We start from the raw sequence: 16,799 nt of genomic DNA, 5'->3' as shown, positions 1-16,799 counted from the left end.
ATAGAAAAAGATGTGCCTAGTCTTCCTTCAACTTGATATGCCTCCCCTTTTGTGAGGAGAAAGGAGGAGGGCAGGAGGGGGGAGGGGGAGGGGAGGGGGGGTGAGAGGGAGTAACTTAATGAAGGAAGAGGGAGGGGGAAGAGAGAGAGAGAACAGAGAGAAAGGAGAGAGAGCCCCATCTGTAGAACAAAGCCCAAGGCTGTTGGCAGAAGGCTGCAATAGAGTCCTTGAGGGCGGGCAAAGGCTGTAAGGGCTATGACTCAGCAGTTCTAAGCCTCTCGAGTATAAATAGAAGAGTCAACGCTGGGGCAAGCCAAAGAGGAGCAGGGACCTACAAAGTCTGAGGATTTTATGATAGAGAAGGTGGTGTCTGAAAGCAAAGACAGGCAAGCCCTCACCGGGTGCCACAGATTTCCTTACGGACGATCCTTCTAAGTTGTTTCTGAGTTTTGATCATAAGAGTATTAAATCTCATAAACAGGAAGGCGATTGGTTGGCTATTTAAAAGACTAAGCTAGTCCAAGATAACTCTGGGTTTGGACCTGCAACATTTTAGCTCTCTATGCTCACTGCTGAAGTTCCCACAACACAGTCGCTATTGAAGTTCTAACACAGTCATAGCATAGAAGCATTACATTGATATCAAAATTATCAAAGACATTGGATGTTTTTAGGAGCAAAGAGCAAGGCCATGGTGGCACACACGGTGCCCTAGCTCTCAGGAGGCAGAGAGAGGCAGGCCGATCTTTGAGTTCAAGTCCAGCATGGTCTACAGAGTGAATTCCAGGACAACCGGGGATGCACAGAGAAACCCTGGGGAGAGAGGGATGGGGAGAAGAGGGAGAGAGAGAGAGAGAGAGAGAGAGAGAGAGAGAGAGAGAGAGAGAGAGAAGAAGGAGGAGGGGAGGGGGAGGGGAGGGGGGAGGGGAGGGGAGAGCAGAAAAAAGAAATATAAAAGTGGGCCTCCAGTGGCACTGCACAACTCTGAGAATTCAAGGCCAGCCTGGTCTATACAGTGAGTTCCATTGAAGTTAGGGTAACATAGTGAGACCCTGTCTCACTACAAAAAAATATCAAAGAAAAGAAATATAAAAGTACAATTTTTCTTTTGAGGCTGAAGGGTTTTTGGTTTTAGTTTTTCATTAATGAAATCACCTGATTGTCTTTACTTTTTAGAAGCTTACATGAAATGTGTTAGTGATAGATATTAATTTAATTATTGGTCTAAAGTACTAGGGATCACAGACATGATAAAATGTTTTAGAATGGACAAATTTTAAGTAGCTCTAACTTTTTTGTCCACTAAAATACGGTCCATGATGACTGTGTAGTTTTACAGGAATGTCCCAAGTATGAATAAATATTTGTAACAAGATTTTTAAACATTTGTATCTTATTTTGACTATTCAGACAGTTGCTAGCAAGCGAAGGTATTATCCAACAGGGAAGCACAGCGGAGAGCATTCGGGGAAATGTAATCACAGGCTTGAAATGTCTTATTTAGTAGAAGGAGAAAAATCAAGAGCTTTGTCTTTATAAACACGAAGTGCGAATCAATACTTGAGGAAACCTTATTTGGAGGGCAGGAGAGATGGCTCAGTGGTTAAGAACACTGACTGTTCTTCCAGAGGCCCCAGGTTCAATTCCCAGCACCCACATGGCAGTTTACAACCGTCTGTAACTCCCATTCCAGGGGACCTGATACCCTCACACAGACACACGGAGGAAAAACACCAGTGCATAAAAAAATAAATAAATCATAAGAGAGCTTTATTATTGTACATAGAGAACCAGGCATCATTTTTTTCTGTTTATAGCAGAATGTTGATCTTAGGAATTGTAATTAAGTTAATTCCAAAGCCAGAAAAAAGAAGAAGAAAAGAAAAAGGAAAGAAAAATTGAAAGCCATACAGTGAAGTCTCTTTGTCACCTTTTACCCAGTTTCCCTTTCCACTCACCCGGTCCAGACTGTCATACATGGGCTCTGTGTTTCTTTCCTAAGCTTCTTAATGCAATGAAAGTAAATACAAGAATGCTTACTTTAGGACCTTTAGTTAGGAAAGACAGTGAACATTGCACAGTCTGGATGGTGTTTTTGGTTTTGTTTGTTTTTTTTTTTTCCTTACCTTAGAAATGTTTCGATAGAGCTGGGGGGGGGGGGCGTATATCTCCATCATAGAGCATATATGTCTAGCACACATGAGGTATGAATTCCTGGCCCAACATGCACACCCAAGTGCTTCCCTGCTGATGCAGAGACAATGCCTGGTTCAATGACCCAGAAGCACAGCTTTGCATGATTCTAGTGCTCGTAGTCCTTGTAAATCTACCCTAACTTATATCCTACTGATTGTCATTTGGGTTGCTTCCAGTCTTTTGCAAGCACGAATGAGACTGAAGTTAGTGACCTTGATCTTACATCATTATGCAATGCACAAAAAGAAAACCTCTGGGTCAAAGGCATAAGCATTCGCTGTGTTAGCAATCACCAAGATGAAGCCTCAGTGACAGTGCGTTTAAGCAAGTTCGCACAGCCTGACACGCAGAATACTAATGTTTTTGAGTTACCCTAATCTTACATTTTAAAAATTTGTAAGTGAATATTAAGGCATATTAGTTTTTTTTTTTTTTTTTTAAAGATTTATTTATTAATATATGTAAGTACACTGTAGCTGTCTTCAGACACACCAGAAGAGGGAGTCAGATCTTGTTACGGATGGTTGTGAGCCACCATGTGGTTGCTGGGATTTGAACTCTGGACCTTCAGAAGAGCAGTCGGGTGCTCTTACCCACTGAGCCATCTCACCAGCCCGGCATATTAGTTTTGTGTGTTTCTTTTCTAAGCTTAATGCAAATGCTAGAAAACACAAATACACTCATTTTATGACTTTTTGTTAGAAAAGCATAATGAGAAACATACAATCTATGCCATGGTTTTTTGTTTGTTTGTTTGTTTTGTTTTGTTTTGTTTTACTTAATGACTTAGCTTAGAAATGTTTCGATAGAGCTGAGGACATAGCTCCATGATACAGGATTTTCATGTAGAGTTTGTGTGTTTGTCTGTCTGTTTGTTTTTGCAATAAGATCTTGCTGTATATTCCAGGCAGTGATAAGCCTTAGTTACCCAAGGGCCTGGATCTATACCATCATCTATACCATTAGGCCTGGCTCATGAGCCAATTTTAGAGGATAGCTACCTACCTTACCCCAACCTCACATACATTTATTCTGTCTCAGGTCCAACGTCAACACCTAAATGAAGCCACGACTTGCCACCTCCTCTTAGTAGCTCTCCTGTCTTTCTCTAATATATCCTTCTGTCCCCACCCCCACCCCACCTCCTGGAGCCCCTGACCACAAGATATCTTCTTCTGACTTGATGTGGATCCTCAGTGTCTCAGTCGGTGCTTGGTGCACAGTAGGTGCTTAACTACTTCCTAGGTCTGTAAATGAGCAGGTTTTGGAAGGCAGCAAACTGTCTAAAGAGGGGTTTTGTGATGATGGCGTGTGAGAAAAGAGTTTGACCTTGGGAGTAGCTTAAAAATTGCCTACAGACGGCCCCAAACTTTGATCCTTTATTCTCAAAGCGTTTCAACCTCGTAACTTTTTAGCCGTGGACATGAGACCCACCCCTGGTTAAGTTCAGGTTACGGTTGAGGCACTGAAATATTTTCTTTCATCCATAATCAGTGGATCAAGGCCTATAAATCAAATAGTTAGGACACAAAACACAAACAAGGTCATAATTTGTTTCTTCCTGCCTGCTGTTTTTCTTGGCATGAAAAAACTCGAGCTTTTCCTGACTAGGGATGGGTAATGACAATGGGGGAGGGGGGATTCATTAAAAGCAGCCAAAGAAAATGACCTTTTATTTCTTCTCTTTCTTTCCCCCTATTGTCCCAACTCACATTAGGAAACACATTGAATCAAGTAACTCTCCCGCTGATAAGGAATTTTCTTCAACTCTTTGTTCACTCACGAGTTCCCATGATGGGATTCTTGAAGCCAGAGAGGCCCTGGGAAGCGTGGATGTGATGGGTAGAGAGACGTCAAAGAGTCCTGGTCTTTGTTACTCCTCTCTCTACCTTTTCTTAACACAGCTGTCTGCTAAGTTAAAAAAATTATTCCTATTCCCAAGGGGTCCTATTCCCAGGGTCTGGCCACACAAACAGGGGTCAAATATGGCTAAGGGCAACCTCTGGGAACCTCAATCCTTCTTTGGGGCCTGCCTCCATCCCCAGCCGTGGCTCTCCTGCCTGCTATGTAAAAGAGGCTGGCTTCAAGGCCTCAAACTCACATCTGCCTCTCGAGTGCTGGAATTACAGGCATGCACCACCATGCCCAGTGAAACCTTAGTTCTTTATCTCCAACAATCATGTCAGAAAGCTAAGCCCCTTCTTCTCAAATGGATTTCAAATATTTTTAAAGCCTGAAAAACAAAAGAAAGCTTTAAAAAAATATTTTTCATAGAACAAATACATGATAATATTAAGAGAAATGGCAGACTGTGGGTACATATGGGCCTATAATCCAGCATGCAGGAGACTGAAGGAAGTTCGAGGCTAGTCTAGGCTACATAATGAGATCCTGTTTTTAAAAAGAAGAGAGAAGAAGAGATTTTGGAATATGCCATGTTCATCTACATTATTTATAGTTTCCTATTATTTGGACCAATTGCCTATGTAGGAATAATCCAAAAATTGAAAATATATAGAATAAGCTGGGCGTGGTGGCGCACGCCTTTAATCCCAGCACTCGGGAGGCGGAGGCAGGTGGATTTCTGAGTTCGAGGCCAGCCTGGTCTACAAAGTGAGTTCTAGGACAGCCAGGCCTAAACAGAGAATGGTTCCACTGTTTACACCTGGATGGAGCTTGCCGCTCAATCGTTCTGCCACACCCACTGCTGGAGCCCAGTGCTTTGCTGTTCCGAAGCCATCACGTGGTCACCCTGCTACTGGACTCCAAGATTATTTGGCGGGAATCGGCCCCTCTCCCTTCCTTCATAACGGAGTGCCGGAATAGTAAAAATTGAACCTTGAGCAGAGAGCTTTGTCTTGGTTCCTTCCTTATCTTGTGCAGCCTAGCCCTTCTTCTCTTCCAGGTTTCCAACATGCCTTTCCAGCCTAGGACCCAAAACATGTGGTCGGCTGGCCGGACACAACATTTATGTATATATATATATATGTATATATATACATAAATATATATATATATAGAGAGAGAGAGAGAGAGAGAGAGAGAGAATTAAAAAAGATAGCAATCAATCAGAATAGTGATTGGCCGTGGTGCTCCAACCCTTGTAATCCTACACTAGAGAGGGAAAGACAGAAAGGTTGGGAGTTCACAGACATCTTCTACTGCATAGTGAATCTATTATATGATGCCCTGTCTCAAAAAGGTAAAATAAAATAGGGGCTGCAGAGGTGGCTCAGGGGATGAAGGCATTTATTGTTCTTGTACAACACCTGAGTTCAGTTCCCAGTACCCGCACTGTAGCTTACAACCATGTGGACTGGACTGGAGGGTCTCAAGAATCCTACACCCACCTTTGGCCTCCAGTGTCCCCAGGCAAGCCTATGACATACATACATACATACATACACACACACATGCACATGCACATGCATGCATGCATACATACATACATACACACACATACAAACATACACATATACACATACATACATACAAATATACATACAGACATACACATATACACATATACACACAAACATACATACAGGCAAACCACTCCCACACATAAAATAAAAATAAATCTTTAAAGAAAGTAAGGAAAGTTAACAGTAGCTATCCCAGAGCAGAGAGCTTCTGTTTGGTTTTAACCTTCATCTTTGTACTTTTCTGCATATTTTCATCTCTTTCCAAACTTTTCCTGTTAAATATCTTTAGGTTGGTTTGCATGCCCAGCCTCCTGCACATTTCGGCACAAGTGGAACAAATTTCCTTTCCCAGTGGCAGATGTAAAAGTGGAACAGGAGAGGTGGGGGACAACTGCGTCTCTGATCCAGTCAGAGCAAAGCTGTGGAAAAATACCAGGGATGCCACACCCTCCACGTGGCTCTCTCCTTTGTTTTCTGGTCTCCTCCTCCTGAAATAACCCAGCTCTCTTACCTGCTGCTGTGAGTAACTATGGCCTTCTTGCCTCCTTCATGGCTTTCCTCGGAGCCTGCTGTAGTCCTCCAGTTTGTCTCTTATTCCCAAAGCAAAGCGCTCCTTGCCGCTAGCACTAGGGACTCTCAGGGGAAGGAAGAGAGGGTGAAGCTGTAGGACCTTGGAGTGCTCCTGGGTTGTGCTCCTGGGTCACTTTCAGAAAGCATTTAATAAACGACAGCCGGGAACGGTGGCAGTCACCTGCAATCCCAGCGCTGGAGAGGTGGAGGCAAGAGGATTGTCACAAGTTTGGGGCCTGCCTGTTGTCAATACAGCTTTAAGGACCTAGCAGACCCAGAGTCGGTTGAGAAAGAGTAGATGTTTATCTGATAAAGGCTACAGTTTAGAGAACATGGTGCAGTGTGTGGCCAAGAAGGCATCTTATAGCCTAATTAAACTTTTTTTTTTTTAGCCAGAGGTTCTGAGGATTAGTGGACCAGAGTGAAGGGAGGACGTTGTATCCCTCCTTCATCCTCAGCCTTCTCAACCCTTTCAATGTGAAAGCCTTGTGTATCTGCATCCCCTTCCCCCTTCCCAACCTCTTACTCCTCAGACCTCAGGAAAAGGCAAACTCTGAACAGCACCGACCCACTTTCTCCTATGCCCTCCCTTCCCTACGTGTAGAAGAACACTGACTGCTGTTAGCTGGGGACCCACCCCACACCAGGACACACGAAGTGAAAGGAAGCATCCTCCTTCCGAAGGCCGTCTGTCCAGAGGATGCTCTCGGCAAGGCTGGGAATGGGGGCCAGGCTACCACTCCCTTTACGAGGACGCCATGCCCTTCCTGGCTGTTCTGGACGCACAGGGCTCTCTACAGCAGGGCCACGGTGAGGCGTTCCACCTGCTGCATGGCTTTCTGTCAGAGGAACCCAGTGGGCAAATAGTGTAACTGGAGGAGCAGAAGGCTAAGAAAGTAAAAAGGGTGTCCTTAAGGACCTTGGTGGACGCTGCATCTGGTCATATGTGAAAGCTGGTCTGGTGTCAGAAAAAGTATCGGTTTCAGTTTTCCACGAGCTACCACACGTGTGGTTTCTGCTCTTAGCACGGTATGCCCACACAGAGGACTTAACCTCCCCTTCCCAGAGGGGGCTCAGATTACGAACCCCAAGTTCCCATTAGATATTGAGTCCCCTTTACAGTGGTGTCCATTATAGGCTTGGAAATGGATCAGGTACTCTAGAAGATTCGAGCAGATCCGGCCACCAAACTGAAGCAGCAGAGCGGGCTTCTTCATGTTGGTCCTGTCTCTGCTTGTCGGTGGCTTGGGAAATGCAGGCCAGAGGGCGCATGGCTGGAGGGAAAACCAGACACACGAGCATAGTAGAATGCAGAAAATGTTGGAGAAGGTGTCTGTACTCCCTGAGAACAGAGAGCCTATCCTAACTTCCCAGCCTCCTCCTTTATATAGAAGGGGCTATTGTCGGAGGTGAGAGGGGGAGACAGATTCCCACTCAAACTAAATAGGATTTTTAGCAAATTAATCTTCAAAACAAAACAAAACAAAAAGACTACAAATTTGATGCCAGATGGTGCAGAACTATGTGTAAGACAGTAGCTACAAACCTTTTATTTATTCTAATTACATTCGTGTGTGTGTGTGTGTGTGTGTGTGTGTGTGTGAGAGAGAGAGAGAGAGAGAGAGAGAGAGAGAGAGAGAGAGAGAGTGTTCACCCATTTGTACCAAGGCGCTTTTTTGTTTGGTTGGTTTGGTTTGGTTTGGTTTGGTTTGGTTTGGTTTGGTTTGGTTTGGTTTGGTTTTTTCGAGGCAGGGTTTCTCTGCGTATCCCTGGCTGTCCTGGAACTCACTCTGTAGACCAGGCTGGCCTTGAACTCAGAAATTCACCCGCCTCTGCCTCCTGAGTGCTGGGATTAAAGGCATGTGCCACCACCGCCGGCTGCACCAAGGCTTATGTTCGGAGGCCAAAGGATAACTTGCAGAAGTTTGTTTTCCTCTTTAACCAAATGGGTTCCAGGGATCAAACCCAAGTCTTTGGGCCTGGTGGCAAGTGTCTTTATCTCTGAGCCTTCTTACCAGCCTTCGTTAGCCTTCCAATAAGAATTTATTTTAGGTTGGCTATTACGGTAAGAATTTTACAAACATTTTAGCCGTTCTATGTTATGGGTTTGGCCTAATGTTTGTATTATGTTAATTTGAGTCTCTAAAATTGTATGAGACTCCACATGTCCTTAGGACACTGAGGGAACCCTGTCCCCAGTTGGTCTTGATTGGTAAATAAAGTTGCCCTCGGCCAATGGCTAGGCAGGAAGACAGAGGCGGGACTTCTAGAATTCCTGGGCAAGGGGCCACAGCAGGAAGAAGGAGAAAGCTGCCATGTCAGAGGAGAACCAAGATGCCACATCTGAGAAGGTACAGGACAGAGAGCATAGGCACCAGATAGGGGCCAGGGAAGAGTGGCCCCAGGAGGGCTGTCCGACTGGGTCCAGCGCAGCAAAGATGGAATATAGATTTTAGTAAATGATGAATTGGGAGTATTGGAAGGTAAATTAGCCACATGGAGGTTAGGAAGTGGCTCAGCCATCGAGCTTTTTTAGGCACATCAAAAATTAAAGACTATGTGTGTATGTCTGTCATTCAAGAATATAAAGCATTGGGCAGGTAGCAGGAGTGTGCCGCCGAGACGGGATCTTCTGGGCAACATTAATTGGGTACAGCTACAATTCTACCCGATGGTCCTGTTTTTGTCTGTTTGTTGTATAAAAAGGGGGAGGGGTGGAGAGATGGCTCAGCAATTGAGAACACTAGCTGCTCTTCCAGAGGTCTTGAGTTCAATTCTCAGCAACCAGATGACGGCTCACAACCATTTGAAATGGGATCAGATGCCCTTTTCTGAATGTCTGAAGGCAGCTACACTGTACTCATATATATATAAAATTAATAAAATCTTTAAAAAAAGAAAAAGAAAAAGAAAAAGCTGGCATGGTGGTACATGCCTTTTAATCTCAGCACTCAGGAGGCAGAGGCAGGTAGAATTCTGTGAGTTCAAGGTCAACCTAATCTACAAATCAAGAACCAGGACAGCCAGGGCTATCACACAGAGAAGCCTTGTCTTGAAAAGCCATACATACACACATATACATACATACATACATACATACATACATACATACATACATACATACATAAAACAAAACAAGTTTTCATGTACCCCAGGCTGGCCTCAAGCTCATGCTGTAGCCAAGGATAGATAACCTTGACTTTCTCATCCTTCTGCTGGAATGCCCACCACACCAAGTTTACGAAGTGTTGGAAATGAAACCAGAATTTTGCACTTGCTGTGTGTGCTGGCTGGTTTTGTGTGTCAATTTGTCGTCAGAGAGGAAGGAGCCTCAGTTGAGGAAATGCCTCCATGAGATCCTGCTGTAAGGTGTTTTCTCAATTAGTGATCAGAGGGCCCAGCCCATTGTGAGCGGGGCCATCCCAGGCTGTTGGCCCTGGGTTCTATAAGAAAGCAGGCTGAGAAGCCATGTTTAGTGAGACAGCAGGCAGCACGTCTCCATGCCCTCTGCATGAGCTCCTGCCTCCAGGTTTCAATGCCACTTGAGCTCCTGTCCTGACTTCCTCCAAGGATGGACAGTGATCCGGAAGTGTAAGCCGAATAAACCCTTTCCTCCCCAGCTTGCTTTTAGGCCCTGGCGTTTCATGGCAGCCACAGAAATCCTAACTAAGACCTTGGGCAAGCAAGCACTCTGCCAACTTAGCTCTATCACAAGCCCTGTTTCTCCAATCATTTTATAGCTAGTCGATTCAAATTGGGAAATGTTAGCACCTTGCCTAAGGGCCCTCTAGTTTCTAGTGCCAAGATTTAACACGAAAGCTTTGTGAACCTTACACCCCTAACCATTATACCTTTCCTGGTTAGACAAAGCTCCGACTTTGACTATAGTGCTGTCATTTGCTAGTGGAATGACTTTGAGCAAGCCAATTTCTCTAATCCTATTACCATCACAAGAGACAAATTCAGAAGCCATGCTCAGAGCATTTTCCTTCTCCGTCCTACTGTGTGAACACTAGGGAGCAGAGACAGGAGAATTGTAAAGTTTGAGGCCAGTCTTGGCTAGAGTGATTTCAAGGTCGGTTGGGCAATCTTTCAAGACTCTGTGTCAGAATGAAAATCAACAAGTAAAACAAGAGCTGAGGCTGTGGCTCAGTGGCAGGGTGCCCAAGGTTCAGTCCCTAGGGCTCAAAAACAAACTTGAAATCTCAAACGTTGCAAAGCGTGATTTGTGAGGGCTGAGCTCTTATTCTCTCAAGACACTATAGGTTGGTTTTCCCAGGAATTCAGCATCAAAGGTTTCCTTGGGGCCAGTTATTCCTTTGAAATAGATTCAAAGGCAGAGAAACTAGAAGGCCTTCCTTTAGTGAATCAATGTCCAGCCAGCACAGGTGACCGGTTCTCACCCACTCAACTGATAAGCCCAAAGGTCACAGCTCTGAACTTGAACTCACTTTCCCTGCTTCCTGCCTCCTGTGTGTGTGTGTGTGTGTGTGTGTGTGTGTGTGTGTGTGTGTGGTCAGCTAAGATAGTGTTGGCTTTTTTGTTTTATTTTTTTGTTTTTCTTTCTGCAAAGACAAACACAGTCCCCAGTATGTGCACTGTGCCTGATGCAAGCTACCCAGCTGCATCCCGCTCTCCCTCTGCCCACAGCCCTTTATTGCTGCATTCCAACAAATTAGCCATGTGACAGAAGATTATTTTTAACTTCAATGGAGTAGCTCCCTCTCTTTTAATATATCATGCTTGGCCCACATTCCCTCTGCAAAAGGGCACCAGCGGCCACTTCTGAGAACTTTTAATTACTTCGATTGTTTGCAAAACTCTGTTAGAAGCTGGAGGGGAAAAAATTCATCTTTCTCCTTCATCCTCCAGTCCCCTCCTCCTCGGGTTTTTATTCTTTGAGTGGAGGCCAGATTTGACTGAGGATTTTACCAAAGCACCCCCAAGTCCCCCAACTCTGTGGCCACCAACTTCACCTGAAGAGTTGTCTTTATTCTTTTTAAAGATTAATTATTATTTCTAGTTATATGTAGTGCTCCTCTATGGACATCTGTACTCAGGCACAGAGGGATGATCGGGGATGATTAGACATCACTGGATCTGAAGTTACAGGCAGTTGTAAGCTACCTGGCGTGGGGTCAGGGCTGGGAACCCAACTTAGGTCATGATCAAAAGGGGCATGCTGAGGCTGCTGCTGCTGCTGCTGCTGCTTCTTCTTCTTCTTCTTCTTCTTCTTCTTCTTCTTCTTCTTCTTCTTCTTCTTCTTCTTCTTCTTCTTCTTCTTCTTCCTTCTTCTTCTTCTTCTTCTTCTTCTTCTTCTTCTTCTTCTTCTTCTTCTTCTTCTTCTTCTTCTTCTCTTCCCCTTCCCCCTCCCTCCTCCTCCTCCCCCATCCCCCTCCCTCTTCCCTCTTACCTCCTCCCCCTTCTCCCCTTCCCCCTCCCTCCTCCTCTCCTCTTCTTCCTCCTCTTCTTCCTCTTCTTCTTCCTCTTCCTCCTTCTTTTTTTTTACCCTGAGACAGGGTCTCACTTTGAAGCTCTGGCTGTCCTGGAACTCACTAACGTAGACCATGCCTTGAACTCACAGAGATCTGCCTACCTCTGCCTCCTGAGTGTTGGGATTAAAACCCTGGGCCACCATGCCTTATGTTCCTGCTCAAAGTGCATTTTTCTTAACAGCTGAGCCATCTCTCCAGCCCTAAATTGTAAAACTTTTTCAAGATTGACCTTATTCTTATTTATGTATATGTGTGTGTGCTGGTGTCTAAGCACATGTGTATGTATGAGCACATTATTTAGGCACCTGCAGGGATCAGATGCCCTGGAGCTGAAGTTGCAGTTGTGTTATTATTGTACCTGTTGCATCCCAGATGAAAACATTCTATCCTGAGGGTAAACTTCTTAAGCAAGAACATAATGTTTGGTTTTAGACTCAGGACAAGGGACTGAAGTGCATATTTTACATAATCAAAGCAGACCTGGCCTCCAGGTTCTCCCAGCATCCCTCAGTCCCTACCTGATATACCCTGCCCCCAACCCTTTCCAGCCCAAGGGACTGGGCTGCCATTCCCCCAGAAACTCCTCCCTATATAATAACATTTAGAGTCTCTCAATCTCTCTCTCTCCTTCTTCTCTTTTCTCACTGCGTGCCCTTTCTACTCCACCTGCCTATAGAGGCTCCCCCAGCCTCAATCCTTGGGGCCAGTGAACTCACCCAAGAGAAACTTCCCAACAAACCTGCCGTTAATATAATCTAACCTGGCTTGAATTGGCTCATTTCACCATTGAAGAAATAACCTATCAGGTACACAACTTAAAATAGCTTCAGGAAGTTCCTGAAACTGACAAGAGTCACTAGGCCATTCCCTATCAGAGTAAGCAAAAGCAGCTGCTGAGAGTTGCACTCAGACAAGCTAAGATGGGAAGAGCTGCCTGGAAGTTTAGGCCAGAGTCACTCACTTGACAGGCTATGCAGTGTGCTCCAGCTTCCCAATTCAGTGAACTGTCACCAATGTGGGGGATGGATTTTGGTGATACAACTGTCTTTGAGTCATTTCTGCTCCTATAAGTAGCTCCTCGCTCATGTTTCTGTAAGTAACCCCAATAAAACTCAGGATTCACAAAGTTGGACTTTGGCCTGTGGTGAGTAGACATGTGCCTCAGGTCTCCCCCCAAAAAGGTTTGTCACACAACAGCTGTGAGCCACCAAGTTTGAGTGCTAGGGAAGATCAGGAAGCGACCTTAACCACAGAGCCATCTCTCCTGTCCCTAGAAGAGTTGTTGATTGTTTCATTTTAAGCGCAAATCCAACTGGGAGAATGAAGGGAACAACCAATCCCAGCCCTACACAGACAAGTAGCAAAACAGGGATTCTGAGGAGGGTCCAGAAGCACTTAGTACTAAGCATTCCCGAGGTCTTAAGGCAAACCCCCTACTCACTAAAATATATTTTCTTCATGGAACCTTCCTTGTAATGGAAGGAGAGAGAGAGAAAATGAAAACTGTTTCCTTATAATACAGTATTATTAATGTAGAGGGGAAAAGGATAAGAGGTAGAGAAAGAACAGGTACGGTAGTGTATACTTTTAAATCCCAACACTCGGGAGGCAGAGGCAAGCAGATCTCTGCTAGTTCAAAGCCAGCCTGGTCTACAGACTGAGCTCCAAGACAATCAGGACTAAACAGAGAGAACCTGCCACCCCCCAAAAAAAAGAGATAGAAAAAGACATAAATGTTTTTTTTTTTATTTATTGCATTTGTTTATTTTGTGGGTGACCATGTGTCACAGTGCACATGTGGTCAGAGGACAATTTATAGTTGATTGTCACCATTCACCAAGTGGGCCTCAGTGATCAAACTCAGGTGATCAGGTTCTGACAGCAATCACCTTACCTTGAAGAGCTTTTTTTTTCTTCTTTTACTTAGAACGTGTTATTTTAAGTGTGTGTAAAATCTCTAACTCAGAAGACATCCTAGAAACTAGCAGATCTGGGGAAGGGAACTAATCACAAAGATGGGGGGAACAAACTTCATTTTATGCTCTGGCTTTTCTGAAATTTCAAATTATGTGAGTACATGCCCTAATCTGAAATTAGTAGATACAATTACAACTTTAAAAAAACAAAAACTGGAAAAAGTATTTGGCAATATTTCCAAGCACCTGGGACTTCAGGTTATGGGAAAGACCCTGTCGTTTGTGAATCTGGACAGGAAGAAAGGACACACCCCCAGATGCCATGCAGCGCAACCAGGAACCCAAGTCAGGCATGCCTATTGAGATAAAAGAGGACAGAAGGAAATCAGCTCAGTCTTTGAGTCACATATGCATCTTGGTTATTCATCAAAGGCTAGACAGTTCTTTCCTAAATTTGAACTCTTGTCAAGCAAGAATCACTTCAGAAAATATGAGTTCCTCTTTTCAAGCCCCTTTGGACCATCCTATTCTGGTCTGCTGGCAACAGAGCCAAGTTCATTCACAGGGGACATCTGTGTGGGGGCAGAAGGGAAGACAAGATCCAGAAGAAAGCTGAACCTGGACACCTCTGCCTTTTCTCCCAGCTTCCTTTCTGCTGCCCATTGGTGGACTATTCGGGAAGGAAGGTCTGTGACGCTTCTGTGATTCCTCATTTTGATTTATTCCTGTCACCTCATGAAATTGGCATGTGGTGGAAGAGGAGCTTGCCTCCAACCTGCACTCTCTGTGAGTGTTTGTGTTCCAGAAGGTTCCCAGAGCTGTGAGATACAGCTCTAGGATTAATGTCTCCTTATGGTCTCAAGTCAACCAGTTTTGGGAAAACAAAAACACACAGCAAAGCAAAGCAAAGCCAAAAAAAAAAAAAAAAAAAAAAAAAAAAAAAACAAAAAACAAAACAAAAACAAAACAAAACAAAAAGAACCCATAGCTTTATATAACAAACTTATAATCACTTTATTGTTTCATGATAAATCGCCCTCTGTAAAAGCCTGCCATTATTTTTCTCGTGTTACTATTGATGTAATTAGTGGTTCATAAAGGAATGGACTTCTCTGAAGACTAAAGGGTTGCAGACAAAGGTTTGAGTCTCTTTACTCACAATGCCAGTTTCTCTCTCCCTTTCAAGAAGGAGGTACACTGGAAGATGTGTGCACATTTTGTGCCCATACACTGCCAGCTTATGAGACTTGAGGATCCATGGGTTATAGTTTCTTCGTAGTCTTGGAATCAATCCCCTTTGGGAACAGACAAAATAAATAAATAAATAAATAAATAAATAAATAAATAATCAATCCTACTGATTACAAAAATGGCATCAAATTCAAATGACATGTAAATTTTCCGAACTCTGTATTATTTATCATGAAAAAAAAACAAAACTCAAAGAAGAGTGTCCTTGCCAGGCGGTGGTGACACACTCCTTTAATCCCAGCACAGGGGAGGCAGAGGCAGGAGGATCTCTGTGAGTTCGAGGCCAGCCTGGTCTACATCTCAAGTTCCAGGACAGCCAGGGCTACACGGAGAGACCCTTCAGGATTTTGTTGTTGTGGTTACAGAGATGATCTGGGTTTAAGTTCATGAGGAACAATGACAAATGTCATGTCAATGGATGACCTCCTGTGTTAGCTACAAAATGCCAAACAAAAGCAGGTAAGGAAGAAAATACAGCTCATGATAGCAAGCCAGGCACAGCATTGAGAGCATATGGTTATGGCTGGTTATGTTGTCTCTACAGTCAGGTTGAATTCTGGGCCTCATCTAGCTTTGTACTTGGGTGCCTTTGAGTAAGCCCAGGGTCCCAGCCCTTGGGGTGGTGCTACGGACACACTCAGGGTGAATTTTTCCCCTCCCAGCGAATCCCCTCTGAAATGCCTTCATAGATATCTCCTCAAGGAGTGTCTCCTAGGCAACTACAAATTCAGTCAAGTTGATAATGGCGATTAACCAGTATACCTACTATGTGCTAGACATGTCCAGTCGCTTTGTAAACCTTATGTTGAAGCTTATCCAGTGCCTATTAGCTAGCATACAGGCGATTGGGCTGGCCTGCCCTCAGGGACCTAGCAGCTGCTTAAACGTCATGACCTGCAGTCCACCACCAGCTGTGTCAGGTGTGTGCAGAGATAAAAGTGCCCCCGCCATTCCAGATCGCTCTGTCCCCAGTGTTCTCTCTCTATGTGTTCTCTGAAAGTGCCCTCTCTCTGTTCCTCTCTGCCCCGCCCCCTTTTTTCTGTCCTCATGGCTCTGCTTCCATCAGTCTGCCTGTTTGCATTCCATCCATCCCCTCTGACCCTTCCCCAGGTCTTTTTTCCTCTCCCTCCCCCCCATTAAACCCCTTTTTCACCAGACCTGTTGAGAGGTTTTCTCATAATTTCTCAGGGGTGCATCTTGTCTCTGGCGGGCCAAGGATACCCTCTTGCCACACTATATTTCATAATGTTGTTTCCTTATGCAGATGACAAACGGAGATGCAGATAAGTCCAAAGGCTCACCCAGCCAGGAATTTGAGCTCAGAGCTTGTACCTGCCTGCTTTTCGGGAGAGGGGGAGGGGTGGGGATGGGGCTCTCACTATGTAGCTCTGGCTGGCCTGACATTCACTATGTAAACATGCCTGGCTTTGAATTTAGAAGATCCACCTGCCTCTGCCTCCTGAGTGCTGGAACTAAAGGTGTGCACCATTCAGCTAGTTCTTTCTTTTACATTGATTTTTATTTTTTTATTTATTTATTTTTTTGTTGTTTTTGTTTTTCGAGGCAGGGTCTCACTCTGTATTTCTGACCAGCTGGTTTAGAACTTGCTGGATAAATCAGACTGGTCTTGAATTTGTAGCTATCCTGCTACCTCTGTCTCTCTGAGTGTGTACCACCACATGTAGATTTTGTTTTGTTTTTGTGTAGCCCAGGCTGGCCTCAAATTCCTGATCCTCTCTCTCTCCTCCATCTTCCAAGTGCTGGAATGATATGCATGTGCCACCATGCCTAGCTAGACCTTTAAACTTCTGAAATATTCATCCCTCCTGCTCTCTTTCAATGGTCCAAATCCTCGTTAATATGCACAACTCCACGTTTGCTTTGCTTCTGGAATGCTTAAGCTTGCAAAAGAATTCCGGTTTCCCCCCCCCCCCCTTTGGGCTGCC

General features: G+C 44.5%; 1 long non-coding RNA gene across 1 annotated transcript; it reads right to left on the bottom strand.

The window, feature by feature from the left end:
* Nucleotides 1–13,439: 13,439 nt before the first annotated feature.
* On the bottom strand, nt 13,440–16,114 carry Gm39240. Its single transcript, XR_879151.1, has 3 exons — nt 16,012–16,114; nt 14,762–14,897; nt 13,440–13,958 (listed from the first exon to the last, which is right to left on the bottom strand). It is a non-coding gene; the product is annotated as a predicted gene, 39240 (long non-coding RNA).
* Between the last annotated feature and the right edge of the window lie 685 nt (nt 16,115–16,799).

This window comes from Mus musculus, chromosome 8 (genome assembly GCF_000001635.26).
Source record: "Mus musculus strain C57BL/6J chromosome 8, GRCm38.p6 C57BL/6J".
Taxonomy (NCBI): domain Eukaryota; kingdom Metazoa; phylum Chordata; class Mammalia; order Rodentia; family Muridae; genus Mus; species Mus musculus.
The sequence above is the reverse complement of the archived record's forward strand: the minus strand, read 5'-3'. Positions and strand labels throughout refer to the sequence as shown.